Genomic DNA, 18,432 nt, shown 5'->3' on the forward strand with positions numbered 1-18,432 from the left:
CTCTCTCCTTTGAGCTACAACCCTCGTCGTTTCCCACCGACCGGTCTAAGATCGCTTATATCATCACCCTGCTGTCGGAAAAAGCCCTGGCCTGGGCTACTGCTGTGTGGGATGCCCATAGTTCCTGCTGTGCCAGCTACTCTGCCTTTGCTGAGGAATTCAAATGAGAGTTTCAAAGCCCAAGCAGTGATTCTGACTCAGCCAAACAGCTCCTGACTCTCCACCAAGGTTGGCGCAGCGTGACGGACTATGCCATCCAGTTCCGCACGGTGGCAGCAGCAAGTGGCTGGAACAACGAGGCGCTCACGGTGTGCTTTCTGAAAGGCCTTTCCGACACTATCCAAGATGAACTGGCCACTCGGGAACCACCGGACAATCTCGAGTCCCTGATCAAGTTGGCCTCACGCATTGACCAGCGTCTGAGAGAGAGAGAACTCAACCGTAGACCTCTAGCCCCTATCAGTCCCAGCTCTCGAGTCCCCACCTTTATCCTCGCTGGCTCCATCGGAACCCATGCAGATTGGACGCATCTCCCAGGCTGAGAGAGACCGCCGGATGAGGGAGCGACGCTGTCTATATTGCGGCAAACCGGGCCATTTCCGTTCCACGTGTCCCGGGCTCCAGGGAAACGCTCTGTCCCGTACAGACCGGGGGAACTGTAACGGGAAACATAACCTCCTCCCATCCGTCCAACTCCCGTCTGCTCATTCCAGTCACCCTCTCCTGGGACAACCACAAGCTTCACCTTCAAGCCTTGGTAGACTCTGGAGCCGCAGGTAACTTCATGGATGGTGTCTGGGCGAAGGAGAATGGCGTTCCCTCTGAACCTCTAAGTGAACCCATGAGGGTCACTACATTGGATGGAAGCCCTTTGGGATCTGGACTTGTCACTCATGTCACTACCTCCTTGCGACTTTTAGTTTCACAACACCAGGAATTGATGAACTTCCATTTGATCTCCTGTTCCGAGTTCCCTCTCGTCCTTGGATACCCCTGGCTTCACAGCCATAACCCTCACATCGATTGGTCTGTGGGCACTATCAAGCAGTGGGGTCCTACGTGCCAAGCTACTTGTATTTTCCAGAATTCCCCGAGTTCTACTCCCGAGTCTTTAGAATCCATCGACCTGACCCGAGTTCCCGAGTGTTACCATGACCTCAAACTGGTGTTTAGCAAACAGAGGGCCACCATGCTACCACCCCATAGACCTTACGATTGCCCCATCGACCTGTTTCCGGGCACTTGCCCCCCCAGGGGTCGGATCTTTTCCCTATCTCCACCCGAACGAGCTGCTATGGATACCTACATCAAGGACGCTCTGGAAGCAGGCCTCATGCGTCCATCCACCTCCCCGGCGGGAGCAGGGTTTTTCTTTGTGGCCAAGAAAGACGGTGGATTAATTCCTTGCATCGACTACCGGGGACTCAATGCCATAACCGCCCGTAACCGTTACCCGCTACCCCTTATGGCCACAGCCTTCGAGCTGCTCCAGGAAGCAGTTGTTTTCACTAAGCTTGACCTGCGGAACGCATACCATCTTGTGCGGATCAGACCTGGTGACGAGTGGAAGACCGCTTTCAACACACCTACTGGTCACTATGAATACTTGGTGATGCCCTTCGGCCTGACCAACGCCCCAGCGGTGTTCCAAGCGCTCATAAACGATGTGCTTAGGGATATGCTTAACATATTTGTGTTCGTTTACTTGGATGACATCCTCATCTTTTCGAGCTCCCTTCAAGAACACACTAAGCATGTCAGACAAGTACTCAAACGCCTCCTGGACAGCCATCTGTACGTTAAGCCGGAAAATGTGAATTCCATTCATCCCGAGTACAATTCCTGGGATTTGTAGTGGAACCCGGTCGAGTCCAAATGGACCCCAGGAAGGTAGGGCGGTAGCGGATTGGCCCACCCCCAAATCCGTTAAGGAAGTTCAGCGTTTCCTGGGCTTCACAAACTTTTACCGCAAGTTCATCAAGAACTTCAGCTTGGTGGCAGCCCCTCTCTCAGCTTTAACCAAGGGTGGCAATGCAAGGTTTTTGTGGGGAAGAGAAGCTGAGACGGCCTTCCAAGGACTCAAGCAGCGCGTTCTCTCTGCTCCCATCCTGATACTACCGACTACGGATGAACCATTTGTGGTGGAGGTAGACGCATCAGAGGTTGGTGTTGGAGCTGTCCTGTCTCAGAGGGGTGAAGACAAGAAGCTTCATCCGTGCGCTTTCTTCTCACACCGGCTTACTCCGACTGAGAGGAACTACGATGTGGGGGATCGTGAACTCCTAGCGGTTAAGATGGCATTGAAGGAATGGAGACACTGGCTCGAGGGGGCTTCTCACCCGTTTCAAGTGCTTACGGACCACAAAAATCTGGAGTATATCCAGCAGGCGAAGCGGTTGAACTCTAGACAAGCTAGATGGTCTCTTTTCTTCAATCGATTCCAGTTTATCCTCACCTATCGGCCCGGGTCGAAGAATCTCAAACCGGATGCCCTGTCCCGAGTCTACGCTCCTGCCATTCGAGATGACACGGACATGCCTGTCCTTCCTGCTGCTAAGATTGTGGCTCCGATCTCGTGGCAAGTTGAGGATACCGTGAGACGTGCTCAAGCTAGCGAACCGGACCCGAAAGGAGGTCCTGCCAATCGGTTGTTTGTCCCCAAGGCAGTGAGGACTCAGGTCCTTCTGTGGGGGCACTCCTCTCGCCTCACCTGTCATCCGGGCGTAGGTCGCACCTTGGAGTTCATCCAGCGTAAGTTCTGGTGGCCTACCATAAGAGAAGACGTTGCCACTTTCGTCAATGCCTGCCCCGTGTGCTGCCAGGGCAAATCTTCTCACCTCCGCCCTCAAGGACTCCTTCACCCTTTACCTGTTCCCCACAGACCCTGGTCCCATATCTCATTGGACATTATTACTGGACTTCCTCCATCCCATGGCAATACTACTATCCTAGTCATAATCGACAGGTTTTCAAAGGCGGCCAGGTTCGTCCCTCTGACTAAGTTACCTTCTGCCAAGGAAACGGCTGAGTTGGTAATTAATCATGTGTTCCGAGTCTTCGGCATTCCTCAAGATATGGTTTCTGACAGAGGTCCCCAGTTCGCCTCAAGGTTTTGGAAGGCCTTCTGCCAACTCATGGGGGCTTCTGCCAGTCTATCTTCAGGGTACCATCCGGAGTCCAACGGCCAAACAGAGAGGATGAATCAAGAGCTGGAAACCACCCTCCGATGTATGACTCGTGACAACCCGTCCACATGGTCATCCTTTATTGTTTGGGCCGAATACGCGCACAACACCTTGCGCTCCTCCTCCACTGGTATGTTCCCGCACGAGTGTCAGTTTGGCTATGCTCCTCCATTGTTCCCGGACCAGGAGGCAGAAGTCAGAGTGCCTTCAGCCTTGAAGTTCGTCAGACGCTGTCGGCTTATGTGGAGGAAGACCCGTCTTAATCTTATGCGTTCCTCACAGAGGTACCAACAACAAGCCCACAGACGTCGCCGTCCCGGGCCTACCCTGCGCCCCCGGCCAGAGAGTCTGGCTCTCCACAAGAGACTTACCTCTACGGGTGGAGTCTCGCAAGCTGTCCCAAAAATACATCGGTCCCTTCAAGGTTGCCAGGAGAGTTAACCCAGTTTCTTATTGCCTACACTTACCCAGATCCCTTAAGATTAATCCCACATTTCACATTTCATTGTTAAAACCTGTTGTTTTTTCTCCCCTTGTCCCGGCAGACAGACCTCCCCCTCCGCCTCGTGTCATTGGAGGCCAGCCGGCTTATACCGTCCATCGGATACTAGATTCCCGCCGGGTGCAGCGGTCCTGGCAGTATCTGGTGGACTGGGAAGGCTACGGTCCCGAGGAGCGCTCCTGGGTTCCTGCCAAAGACATCCTGGACCCTGACCTCATTCGTCAGTTCAGGGCCCTCCACCCTGAGAGAGCTGGTAGGAACGTCAGGAGCCGTTCCTAGGGGGGATTCTGTCAGGATTTGGCCAGGGTTGTTCCGGGTTTTGGTCACTAGATGCCCCCATTGTGCTTTTTGACCTTATGTTTTTTCCCTTGTTCCCCATTATTATTTGCACCTGTGCCTCGTTTCCCCTGATTGTATTTAAACCCTTAGTTTCCCTCAGTTCTGTGCTCTGTGTTTGTATGTTAGCACCCAGCCCTAGTGTTCTGTGTATTCTTGTCGATTCCGGTGGATGCTCTTGTGGAATTCTGTTTTTGTTTTTGAGTATCTCTTAAGGTTTTTTTGTGCTATTCCTACCACCTTTTGGATTTACTATTTTTGTATTGAAGGACTTCTCCTTTTTACTTTATTAAATACACCGTCTTAAGTACTGCTGTGTCTGCCTCATCTTCTGGGTTCTGCTGACTATTCATGGCTCAGTTGGTTAAGTGACTGTTTCTCACTCCGGAGACCCAGGTTCGTAACCGGGTCCTGACAATGGCTTTGGAGGAACGGAGGCACTGGCATCGTATGGATCGACCACAAAAATCTGGAGTATCTCCACACCACCAAACGCCTCAAGTCCAGGCAAGCGAGATGGGCCCTGTTGTTCACACAGTTGAGCTTCTCCCGCTTGTTGTGTCTTTGGCATCATTAAAAATGAAGACTTATTTTATCAAATCAATTCTCTGTAATTATTATTACATGATTTAACTAATCATGTAAATGTAATTAACTAGGAAGTCGGACACCACGGAAAATCTCCAGATTACAAAGTTAAAATTTTCCGAATATAACTCTTTGGATATTTTAATATCTGATCAATTAGTCTTCTATTAATGAATTATTGTTTACCTCATGTCAGTCTCATTCCAAACATCGTAAATTGTTGGTTATCTGTACAAACCCAGCCTAAACTATGAATCATCCATACAGCAATTGGCTTAATCATTTATTTACTAACTAACTAAATAATCACAGAAATGCATAAACAAACAAACCGTAGATATTGGTTACTAACAAGGATAGGGAAGATTCCCTGGTGGGCTAAGCCGATATATGACGGCTTGGTGGACAAAGGGAAGTAGGTGTGGACTGAGAAGGGGGTGTGGACAAAGGGAAGTAGGTGTGGACGGAGAAAGAAGCGGGAAAGACAAAAGGGATCACTACACACATAATTATATTCATTGAAATGCTAATCCTTTGCACTTGAACGCTCACTCATTTGGGAAGAATTGCAATCAATATATATTTACGCCCATATGTCGTTGTGATCTTCTTTGTTGGAATCTGGTCCGTCTGCTGGAGAGTTCATCTGAGTCTCTCTCTTTCTTTCTTTCTGTTTCAATGAAGATCAAAGTATTTTGTGGATAGAATGGATACTTCAGAGTACCATTCAGAAATGTTCTCATAGAATAGATGTTTCGGCGGTTGTCTGTATTCTCGTCCTAGGTTTACATCATTTCTAGCTGCAGACTAGTAATTATTATCTAAGATTTGCTCTAATTCTGTAGGGATCGATAGTCTCAGAGTTGAACAATTTCCAGCCGTGTAACCAATGCTCCATGTGGTATAATTTTCTAGTTTTGGTACTCAAACCTGTACCACCTCAGCTTACACCGCGGTATGCGTGGTCTGAAGAGGATTTCCTCAGGACGGGATTTTATTCGTAACAATAGGAAAGCGCTGTTCCATGACTCCAGATCATGTCTGTGCTCACGGGGGAGTGCCAATAACTTAGTTAAACTTTACAGGGAATACAATTCTCTCACATTAATGGTTTGACATCATATTACATTATTTCACAAATAGTTTAATCTTTACTCATTAATTTTATACAAGAATTAGATGCAAACACCATAATTGAGAAATGTACACATTCAGAGAAATAGTTATGTGTGTTTCCTATCCTTCGTGAGATCACCAAATGAAACACACTCAACATAACTGTCCCTTAAGTGTCCACGGACCCTTCCCACATTCTCACAAGTGGACATATGGTTTCATTTTCCCATTTTGGGAATTTAGGAGTTCGGCCACGTGAAATCCTTTGTTCACTCTGTGGTCTCTCTTTCTGCATGGCCAGGGGGTGAGGGTCTCTGCCAGAAATGTTCGACCTGAGATAACAGATCCTGGGTGTAGGAGAGAGTGAGAGAGGGGGAAGCCACGATCTATACCCAGAAATGGCCACGTCATGACACTCTAATTTTGGTTGGGATCCAAGAATGTCAAGCTGGACGGTCTGTCTTGTCGTTATAGCCCCACGGCTATTACCCCGGAGCCCGAAACCATCCTACCCACCTCGTGCCTGGTGACGGCACTTAGCTGGGGTATAGGGAAACAGGTCCAGGAGGCAGAGCGGTCCCAGGGGGGGGGGGGGGGTCCTGATAATCGGATGTTTGTGCCTGACGCGGGCCGCTCTGTGGGCCCACTCCTCCAGACTGGCCTGCCACCCGGGCTCCCGCCGGACCATGGCTTTTGTGCGACGGCACTTTTGGTGGCCCACCATGGTCCCTGACGTCTCTGCATTCGTTGCTGCTTGCACAGTGTGCACAAAACATGACTTGTCGAGGAGTCTCCTTCAACCACTGCCTGACCCTCACCGTCTCTGCTCCCACATCTCCCTGTCAAAGGTCTTCCCCTATCTGATGGAACCCCGCCATCCCGACTGTGGTGGATCGGTTTTCCAAGGCTGCCTACTTCATTCCTCTCCCCAAAATATCCTCTGCCAAGGAGACGGCCCAGCTCATGGTGCAGAACATCTTTCGGATCCATGGACTGCCAGTCGACATGGTCTCTGACAGGGGCCCTCAGTTCTCGTCTCGCTTCTGGAAGGGGTTCTGCACCCTCATTGGGTTGTCTGCCAGCCTGTCCTCCCGATTCCACCCCCAGTCCAACAGCCAGTCGGAGTGAGCCAGCAAGGATCTGGAGACTACCCTTCGCTGCCTAGTCTCTGCCAACCCTACCACCTGGAGTCAGCAACTGGTATGGGTTGAGTGTGCTCGCAACTCCCTTCCTTGCTCTGCCACGGGTCTCTCGCCCTTTGAGTGTTGGGATATCAGCCTTTGCTCTTCCCCGAGCAAAAGGAGGAAGTCAGCAATCCCTTTGCCCAGATGTTCATCCGCCTCTGTCGCCTTACCTGGAAGAGAGCCTGGGCCGCTCTGTTAAAGACCACATCCAGGTTTAGGCAACAAGCGGATCGCCACCAGACCCCACGCTATCGGCTCGGACAGAGTGTATGGCTCTACACCTGCCCCTCCGGGTGGAGTCCCGTAGACTTTCCCCCATTTCATTGGCCCGTTCCCCATCTCTAGAGTATTTAGCCCCACTGCTGTTCGTCTTCAATTACCCTGTACCCTCCATATTCACCCTACTTTCCATGTGCCCAGAATTAAGCCCATGTCTCACAGCCCTTTGTTTTCGGTTTCCTGGCCCACCCCTCCTCCCTGTGTCATCGATGGTCATCCAACGTACACAGTGAGACGCCTCCTGAGTGTTCGACCACGGGGCAGGGATTTCCAGTACCTGGTTGACTGGGAGGATTATGGCCCAGAGGAGAGGTGCTGTGTCTCCACTAAAGACATCGGGGACCCGGCCCTCATCGCCGACTTTCACCGCTAGCCTTGTAATGTCCTGTACTCGTGTTCCAGGACAACAGAGGGTTTTTGCCTATGGGAACCAAGCTGTTTCTCACCATGGAGCTGCCAATGATGACAGATGGTGAAATGGCCGAGGAGGTTTTTTCCACCATGAACGGTATAGGAGACCCCTTGAGGACTGACGGGAGGTGGGGCCCGATGGACCGAGCCAGCTGTAGAATCCATTGTGGCTGACAAAAGGGGCCGGAGTCCAAGACACCCTCTCGGGTCTGATGAGGGGGAGCTCTGAAGATCTGAAACTGAGGTAGAATCCCTCTGGGTTGGAAACACGGTAGAGGACGATGACGCAGCAACCTTCAAGGTCAGCGAGGCGAAGCTGTTTGATGTCTGGATTGGTTTTCCCATCAGCCATCTAGCCAGCTAGTTGTGAGCCTGGCTGGCGTTACTTTCTGTTCTCCATCTCAACGAGGCAGGCATGCGGATTCATCTTTGCCCAGTAGGAATAATGGAGGGAGGACAGTCTGGGACGTACTTCCTCATCTTGGAGCAGCTCCTCTTGTCTTTGACTGGTATTAGTGATATATTAATTAGTAATATATGGAAGTAAGGTAGGAAGATGTGAGTTATGCTAGAATATATGGTACATTCATCAAAGTTATGCACTGGCTCCCCAAATCTCCACTCTATTCTCCCACTGAATCCCTGGATATCTGACTGTGTATCATTCAGTATGCCTCTCCTCTCATCCCTTCTACTCTCTCCTCTCATCAACTTCTTCTCTGTCCTCCTCTCATCACTTCTTCGCTCTCCTCCTCTCCTCTCCTTTCATGACTTCTTCTCCCTCTTCCCCTTCTCTCCTCTCATCACTTCTTCTCTCTCCTCCTCTCCTCTCCTCTCCTCTCCTCTCCTCTCCTCTCCTCTCCTCTCCTCTCCTCTCCTCTCCTCTCCTCTCCTCTCCTCTCCTCTCCTCTCCTCTCCTCTCCTCTCCTCTCCTCTCTTCTTCTCTCTCCTCCTCTTCTCATCACTTCTTCTCTCTCCTCTCCTTGAAAGTTATCCAGTGTTTTCATATTTCCTGACTTTGTGTATTTGGGTTCAGTCGCAAACAGAGGGATTTTTTGAGCTGGTGTCAAGGGGCCAGTTAGAGGTGCATGGAGGCATCAGATGTCCTTATCTTGTTCACATTCTGATTGGGTCCACATTTTAAGACAGTAGACAAATAAAACATGCATTGTGATCTGATCTCCCTGCCCTCCTCTGGAGGCGATACTTCAATTAACGTGCAGATACTACTGTATATAATAATGTAAGTAGCTAGAACAGCTCATATGAGCAGGAGCCTATCTCCTGTTCCTGTAGCATGAGGCAGCTTGATGCACAATTACACTCCCCGGACAGGACGCTAGTCCATCACAGGGTCTTACCCACAATCTACCTCCTTAATGCGGAGTGTCAAGCAGACACGACCGGAGAACGAACTCCCAACCTTGCAATTTCAGGGCGGACACTAATCACTAGGCCACTGAGTTGTAATAATAACGTGCTGACACTATATAATATTAATGTGCTGATACTATATAATAATATTAATGTGATGATACTATATAATAATAATGTGCAGATACTATATAATAATATTAATGTGATGATATTATATAATAATATTAAAGTGCAGATACTATATAATATTAATGGGCATATACTATATAATAATGTGCAGATACTATATAATATTAATGTGCAGATACTATATAATAATAATGTGCAGATACTATATAATAATAATGTGCTGACACTATATAATAATAATGTGCAGATACTATATAATATTAATGTGCAGATACTATATAATATTAATGTGCAGATACTATATAATATTGATGTGCAGATACTATATAATAATAATGTGCAGATACTATATAATAATAATGTGCTGACACTATATAATAATAATGTGCAGATACTATATAATATTAATGTGCAGATACTATATAATATTAATGTGCAGATACTATATAATATTGATGTACAGATACTATATAATAATAATGTGCAGATACTATATAATAATAATGTGCTGACACTATATAATAATAATGTGCAGATACTATATAATATTAATGTGCAGATACTATATAATATTAATGTGCAGATACTATATAATATTGATGTGCAGATACTATATAATAATAATAACATGCAGATACTTTATAATAGTAATGTGATTATACTATATAATAATAACGTGCAGATACTATATAATAATAATGTGCAGATACTATATAATATTAATGTGATGATACTATATAATAATACGAATGTGCAGATACTATATAATAATGTGGAGATACTATATACTATTAATGTGCATATACTATATAATAATGTGCAGATACTATATAATATTAATGTGCAGATACTATATAATATTAATGTTTGATTCTCCTGCGCCTGACTTCCCTGCCACCTATACACATGACTCTGACAGAATCTCTGACCCAACATGAAGTCAGCAGGAGAAGGTACCCCGGCCATGGAGGTGGAGGTGCGCGTCATGGAACATACGGAGATGATTTACAATCTGAGCGCCGCCATGGATCGCGTTGTCCAGAATATGGACCGCTGGGAGACACAGGGAGTTTTCCCAGCGCCTCCACCAGCACAACCGGGGTCTCCCCTGAGCGCCCCTTTCCTGCCTGAACCCAGCAGGATCCATCTATCCATGCCACAGGGGTACAACTGAGATGCTGCCGGCTGCCAGGGTTACCTCCTCAAACTAAGCCTGTACCTGGCCACGGTCCACCCAGCTCCATCGGACCGTGAGAAGGGTTTGCCCTGGTTTCGTGCCTCACCGGGAAAGCTCTGGAGTGGGCCAGCGCTGAGTGTGGAGGGGGAGATGCGGCGTTGGACCATTTTGAGGAGTTCACCCGCCGTTTCCGGGCAGTATTCGACCGTCCACCAGAGGGCAGAGTGGCGGGTGAACGCCTCTACCATCTGAGGCAGAAGACGAGGAGCGCTCAGGAGTTTGCGCTGGAGTTTAGGACCCTGGCTACCAGCGCTGGATGGAGCAACAGGGGCCTGATCGACCATTACTGCTGTAGTCTACGCGAGGACGTCCATCGGGAGCTGGCCTGTAGAGAAACCACCCTCACCTTCGACCAGCTGGTGGACATGTCCATCCGGCTGGACAACCTGCTGGCTACTCGCGGACGTCTAGATCGGGGTCTGGTTGTTCCATCCTCCCGCACATCCTCTCCAATACCCATGGAGCTAGGAGGGATGGTGCGCAGGGAGACCGGAGGGGGTTCCCTCTCGTGCACCATATGTGGTTGCAGAGGTCACACTGCTGGTAGGTGCCGGATTGGTTCCTCTGGGAATCGAGGTGGCAGGCAGGGCACTCTGGCGTCACCCCAGGTGAGTAGGCACCATTCTCATCCAGAGCCCTCTGTTGCACATATGTTTGTCTCTGTCACTTTTCCTGAATTTTCCCCACGTTCCCAGCTTAAGGCGCTAGTAGATTCAGGCATGGCTGGGAATTTCATTAATAGTAAAAGTATTAGCTCATAGTTTAGGGATCCCCATTGTTCCTGTAGCTGTGCCTTTCCCCGTTCACGCCTTAGATAGTCGACCATTAGGGTCAGGGTTTATCAGGGAGACCAAAGTTCCTTTGAGTATGGTACCGCAGGGGGGTCACAGGGAAAAGATTAGTCTTGTTCTTATTGATTCTCCTGCGTATCCCGTGTTACTGGGCCTACCCTGGTTAGCTTGTCATAACCCCACTGTTTCTTGGCCACAGAGGGCTCTCACGGGGTGGTCGCGAGAGTGCTCAGGTAGGTGGTTAGGGGTTTCCGTTGGTGCTACTACGGTGGAAAGTCCAGACCAGGTCTCCACCTTGCGCATTCCCCCAGAATATGCCGATTTGGCTCTCGCTTTCTGTAAAAAGAAGGCGACTCAATTACCACCCCATCGACTGGGAGATTGTGAGATAAATCTCCTGGTAGATGCTGTACTTCCCAGGAGTCATGTGTATCCCCTGTCGCAAGCGGAGACGGTGGCTATGGAGACATATGTCTTCGAATCCCTGCTTCAGGGGTACATTCGGCCCTCCATTTCACCCCTCTCCTCGAGTTTAATTTTTGTGAAGAAGAAGGATGGAGATTTGCGCCCGTGCATTGATTATCGAGGTCTCAATCAAATCACGGTGAGGTACCCCGCTACCTCTTATCGCTACGGTGATTGAGTCAATGCACGGGCGTGCTTCTTCACTAAACTGGATCTCAGGAGTTCGTACAACCTGGTGCGTATCCGAAAGGGAGACGAGTGGAAGACGGCATTTAGTACCACCTCAGGGCATTATGAGTACCTTGTCATGCCTTATGGGTTGATGAATGCTCCATCAGTCTTCCAATCCTTTGTAGACAAGATTTTCAGAGACCTGCACGGGCAGGGTGTAGTGGTGTATATCGATGACATTCTGATATACTCCGCTACACGCGCCGAGCATGAGTCTCTGGTGCGCAGAGTGCTTGGTCGCCTGTTGGAGCATGACCTGTACGTCAAGGCCTGTTCTTCCAACAGTCCGTCTCCTTCCTAGGGCATCGGATTTCCACGTCAGGAATGGAGATGGAGAGTGACCGCATTGCAGCCGTGCGTAATTGTCCGACTCCCACCACGGTAAAGGAGGTGCAGCAATTCTTAGGGTTTGCCAACTACTACCGGAGGTTTATCCGGGTTTTGGTCAGGTTGCTGCTCCCATTACCTCACTGCTAAAGAGCGGCCCGGTGTGCTTGCAGTGGTCAGCTGAGGCGAACAGGGCTTTTAGGCACCCGAAGGTTCTGTTTACCTCGGCTCCTGTGTTGGCTCATCCGGATCCCTCTTTGCCGTTCATAGTGGAGGTGGACGCATCCGAAGCTGGAAGGTGAGCTGTCTTGATGGGAGGTACTGGTGGCCCACTTTAGCTAAGGACGTGAGGGTTTATGTTTCCTCTTCCTGCTCAGTGTGCGCCCAGATTACAGACCATTTCGAATCTCACCATACCCTCTCTGCTATGCAATCTGGTTTCAGAGCTGGTCTCAGCCACGCTCAAGGTCCTACACGATATCTTAACTGCCATCGATAAGTAACATTACTGTGCAGCCGTATGCATTGATCAGGCCAAGGCTTTCGACTCTGTCAATCACCACATCCTCATCTGCAGACTCGACAGCCTTGGTTTCTCAAATGATTGCCTCGCCTGGTTCACCAACTACTTCTCTGATAGAGTTTGGTGTGTCAAATCGGAGGGTCTGTTGTCCGGACCTCTGGCAGTCTCTATGGGGGTGCCACAGGGTTCAATTCTTGGACCGACTCTCTTCTCTGTATACATCAATGATGTCGCTCTTGCTGCTGGTGAGTCTCTGATCCACCTCTACGCAGACGAAACCATTCTGTATACTTCTGGCCCTTCTTTGGACACTGTGTTAACAACCCTCCAGGCAAGCTTCAATGCCATACAACTCTCCTTCCGTGGCCTCCAATTGCTCTTAAATACAAGTAAAACTAAATGCAAGCTCTTCAACTGATCGCTGCCTGGACCTGCCCGCCTGTCCAACATCACTACTCTGGACGGCTCTGACTTAGAATATGTGGACAACTACAAATACCTAGGTGTCTGTTTAGACTGTAAACTCTCCTTCCAGACCCACATCAAACATCTCCAATCCAAAGTTAAATCTAGAATTGGCTTCCTATTTCTCAACAAAGCATCCTTCACTCATGCTGCCAAACATACCCTTGTAAAACGGACCATCCTACCAATCCTTGACTTTGGCGATGTCATTTACAAAATAGCCTCCAATACCCTACTCAACAAATTGGATGCAGTCTATCACAGTGCCATCCGTTGTCACCAAAACCCCATATACTACCCGCCATTGCAACCAGAAGATTCTCTGGTCTGATGAAACCAAGATTAAACTATTTGGCCTGAATGCCAGGTGTCACATCTGGAGGAAAACTGGCGACACCCCTATGGTGAAGCATGATGGTGGCAGCATCATGCTGTAGGGATATTTTTCAGTGGCAGGGACCAGGAGACGAGAATCAATCGAGGCAAAGATGAACGGAGCAAAGTACAGAGAGATCCTTGATAAAAGCCTGCTCCAGAGCACTCAGGACCTCAGACTTGGGCGAAGGTTCACGTTCCAACAGGACAACGACCCTAAGCATACAGCCAAGACAACAAGAAAGTGGCTTCGGGACAAGCCTCTGAATGTCCTGAGAAAGGCCAAAGGCTGGACTTGAACCCAATTGAACATCTCTGGAGAGACCTGAAAATAGCTGTGCAGCAATGCTCCTCCCCTTCCAACCTCACAAAGCTTGTAGCGTCATAGCCAAGAAGACTCAATGCTGTAATCACTGCCAAAAGTGCTTCAACAAAGTACTGAGTAAATACTTAAATACTTACAATTACATAATACTTATGTAAATGTGATATTTCATTCATTTTATGAATTAGCAAAAATTTTTTTTTTTTTGTCATTATGGGGTATTGTGTGTAGATTGATAAGAAAAAAACAAAATTTTATCAATTATAGAATAAGGCTGTAACGGAACAAAACGTGGAAAGGCACTGTATGTCAACAATTCTTCCTCGAAAGGATGTTTTGTCTGGGTTTTGTGACAAATCACCCAATAGTCACCTTTAATTACACCTTCTTTTTAAGAACTGATTGTTCTAAAGACCAATTAGTAAAAAAAATAATAATATCAGAATTGGTCTGCATGTGTAAAGACATTTCTCAGGCGCTGTGACATGTTTTTCACCAAGGAATGTGTTTGGAACTGGGTAGCCTGCGATGTCACCAGATAGTCATTATTCTGAAGCAGACTCGTAACTGGGAGGTGTGCAGAGAGATCATTAGGGTTATTGACACTAATGTTATAAATGGTATGTCTACAGAACAAGGAAAGAAATAGGTGTTTAATGGACAATCATTCTTATCTGTGTCATTGTCGATGAGAATTACGTGAGAATGCCCCAGGTACAATCCTTCATTTGTTTTTCAGTCAAAGAGTAGTGCTGCCACTTTTTTTGCTGGAAAGCTGAAGGATGGGGCTGGATAAATGAAACCACTCTCAAATTCATAGATGGAGTTATGGATGCAAGGACTGGGTGTCCAAACTTGGTATTGGACATTAAAGAACCACAGAATGTCCAATACTTATTGTTCATATTACACCCGAGTGCCTCGGTCACAAAACAATTCAGGTTTGCAAATGTACACCCATAAAATATATCATTAGCAATATCATGAGATTGGAGAGTGAAAAGGTAGAGAAACAAACGTGTGGTTAGTGAAGCATAAAGAACAAGTAATTATGGATGGAGAGACATTAAACATGACGTGACAGTGAGCTGTGGCACACACACACACACACACACACACACACACACACACACACACACACACACACACACACACACACACACACACACACACACACACACACACACACACACACACACACACACACACACACACACACACACACACACACACACACACACACACACACACACACACACACACACACACACACACACACACACACACACACACACACACACAGGTTGTCTCTCTCTGCCATCTCCAGTAACAGACACAGACGCAGTAATTGGTATGTGAAGCGAGGGGGAATCAGGTAGAAGAACGAGAGAATGAGAGAGAGAGAGAGAGAGAGAGAGAAAGAGAGAGAGAGAGAGAGAGAGAGAGAAGATAACTTTTCATTGGTGAAAGAAATTCCACAGTCCTTCTGTCTGATCTGGTCTGTTGTCATTATAGATACATTGTCTTTATATTGGAGGACAGAGCAGAGGGCAGTTAAATCTAATGTTAAAGTTACCATCCTAAAGACGCACTATGCAAAAATCGCTCCACCATTTCCTGGTCGCTAAAATTCTAATAGTTTGTCTAATTTCAGCTTGTGACAAAACAAGCAAGTAGAGTGTATAGAATCAATGTACCATATAAACCGCTGTAAAATATATTTTCCATAACTAAAAAAATAGTATTTTCAGCTGTTTGAAGCTGGTGTATAATACTGAAAGTAAAAGATGCAAAAATGTAACTTAATCACGGGAAGACAGAGCACATAGCACAGATATATCGCTTCTTAGACAGATGACAGATCTATAACTAAAATGTCCATGTTAAAAAAAAAGTGAACCATTATTTAACTAGGCAAGTCAGTTTAAGAACAAATTCTATGTGCATTTGGTTGCTTTGCCCAAAAAATGTACATATTGCAGCTTTAAATGGTTTGGGAGTTCAAACTAAAGCTTCAAAGTCTCTGACCTCCTCATTCCACTAGACAGACCTAGTGGAATGAGGAGGTGGAATGATGTTGCATATTTTATTCTCTATACATACGATTGTTCCAGTTCATATCAGTGGCTATGCATCTAACAGTAATAGTTTACACTTAAAATGTACATATTAAATGCTAAACATACTGTGAAAAACATTTTATTTTGTGCTTTAGGATTTATGTTGTGTCTGTGAGGGCACATTTACCCATTTCCCCGTCATTATGGATGTTGTCATTATAGTCGTGAGCAGCCCTGGTGGAAGTTCATGTCTGGTGATGCAGTGCCACCTATTGTCCTGTCATGTAGTTGCTCTGTTCTGGTGGAGAACCCAGAGTGCTCTGAAACCTGTTCTGGTGGAGAACCCAGAGTGCTCTGAAACCTGTTCTAGTGGAGAACCCAGATTGCCCTGAAACCTGTTCTGGTGGAGAACCCAGATTGCTCTGAAACCTGTTCTGGTGGAGAACCCAGAGTGCTCTGAAACCTGTTCTAGTGGAGAACCCAGATTGCCCTGAAACCTGTTCTGGTGGAGAACCCAGATTGCTCTGAAACCTGTTCTGGTGGAGAACCCAGATTGCTCTGAAACCTGTTCTGGTGGAGAACCCAGATTGCTCTGAAACCTGTTCTGGTGGAGAACCCAAATTGCTCTGAAACCTGTTCTGGTGGAGAACGCAGATTGCCCTGAAACCTGTTCTGGTGGAGAACCCAAATTGCTCTGAAACCTGTTCTGGTGGAGAACCCAGATTGCTCTGAAACCTGTTCTGGTGGAGAACCCAGATTGCTCTGAAACCTGTTCTGGTGGAGAACCCAGATTGCTCTGAAACCTGTTCTGGTGGAGAACCCAAATTGCTCTGAAACCTGTTCTGGTGGAGAACCCAGATTGCTCTGAAACCTTCTTCTACTGAGTCATAGTTCATTAAGGAAAACAAAAACAAGCCTTTCTTATTGGACATGTTCAGACAGTATATGTTCTGCATACAATGCATAGGCTTGGCTATTATAATATACTGCAGCCTTCATTGTAGTGGTTATTGTGCACACATCAAGTACAGGCTAGTGGTGTAGGATTCACAGTTCAATGAAATGCTTACTGGTGGCAATCTTATTCACTCATCATGTTACATCTTGCCTGAAATGATTTGGGGAAATGCTTCTCTATGCAAAACATCCTACCCAACTAACAATGGTTGGTTTCACAGTCAATGTTCCCTCAAATTTTTTGGGTCACTGAGCAAATTTCAGGTCTGCTTAGCACAAACTTGAAGGTGTGAAAATTCTGTGCAACTTCCGGTGCTCGTTTACTGTGAACACTTTGGCTGTACCTCCTTTAAGTTATTTTAAACAGTGGTCAGGTAGGCTACTGTGGCTATTTGATCATAATATTGGCCTACCACAGCCGCCTACCATCAAAAACAACGGAGAAAATGCATCCCATTATATTTTAACATGGAAATAGCTGTTCTATCGTTCAGCCTACAGTAGCAGCCAATGTGTCGTGTTCGATGTTGGCCTACATTCCATGAGACTTTCGAAAAAACATGAACCTGTTTATCCACTTGTCCTTCACACAATGAGGTGACTGAAAATGTTGCTGTGTTGTATGAAGCAATAAACCACATTACAAAATAAAATGCATAATTATTCCCACACCATTATTACAGAGAGTCAGACATGTTATGCTACCCTCTGCCTATTGGCTACTTAGCTTATTCAAGCATTTCTCAAAATAAAAAAGAATCTGGCCCTTTAAGACAAAAGAAAAGCTTGTTACTGTAACGGCTGTTGGAAGGAGAGGACCAAGGCGCAGCGTGCTAAGTGTTCGTCATATTTATTCCACTGAACACAGAAAACAAACGAACAAGCGAATAAAGGAAAACCGAAACAGTCCCGTATGGTGAAAACACTGAAACGGAAAATAACCACCCACAAACAAGAGTGGGAAAACAGGCTACCTAAGTATGGTTCTCAATCAGAGACAACGATTTACAGCTGCCTCTGATTGGGAACCATACCAGGCCAAACACATAGAAATATAAACACAAGAACAAAACATAGAATGCCCACCCCAACTCACGCCCTGACCAACCTAAAATAGAGACATACAAAAGGAACTAAGGTCAGGATGTGACACCCCCCCTCCAAAGGTGCGGACTCCGGCCGCAGAACCTAAACCCATAGTGGAGGGTCTGGGTGAGCATCTGTCCGCGGAGGCGGCTCTGGCGCGGGACGTGGACCCCACTCCACCTCCACCTTAGTCTTGGTGACGCCTTTGGAGCGGCAACCCTCGCCGCCGACCTCGGACTGGGGACCCTTGCAGCGGGCCCCGAATAGATGGGAGATTTCGGCAGCGCCGGAGTGAAGGGCGGCTCCGACAGCTCCTGACTGACGGGCGACTCCGGAAGTGCCGGGCAGGAGGGAGACTCCGGAAGCGCCGGACAGGAGGGAGACTCCGGAAGCGCCGGACAGGAGGGGGCACCTGGAGGGAGGAGACGGAGAGACAGCCTGGTGCGTGGGGCTGCCACAGGAGGCCTGGTGCGTGGAGGAGGC

The sequence above is a fragment of the Oncorhynchus masou genome, chromosome 11 (assembly GCF_036934945.1).
Source record: "Oncorhynchus masou masou isolate Uvic2021 chromosome 11, UVic_Omas_1.1, whole genome shotgun sequence".
Lineage (NCBI taxonomy): Eukaryota > Metazoa > Chordata > Actinopteri > Salmoniformes > Salmonidae > Oncorhynchus > Oncorhynchus masou.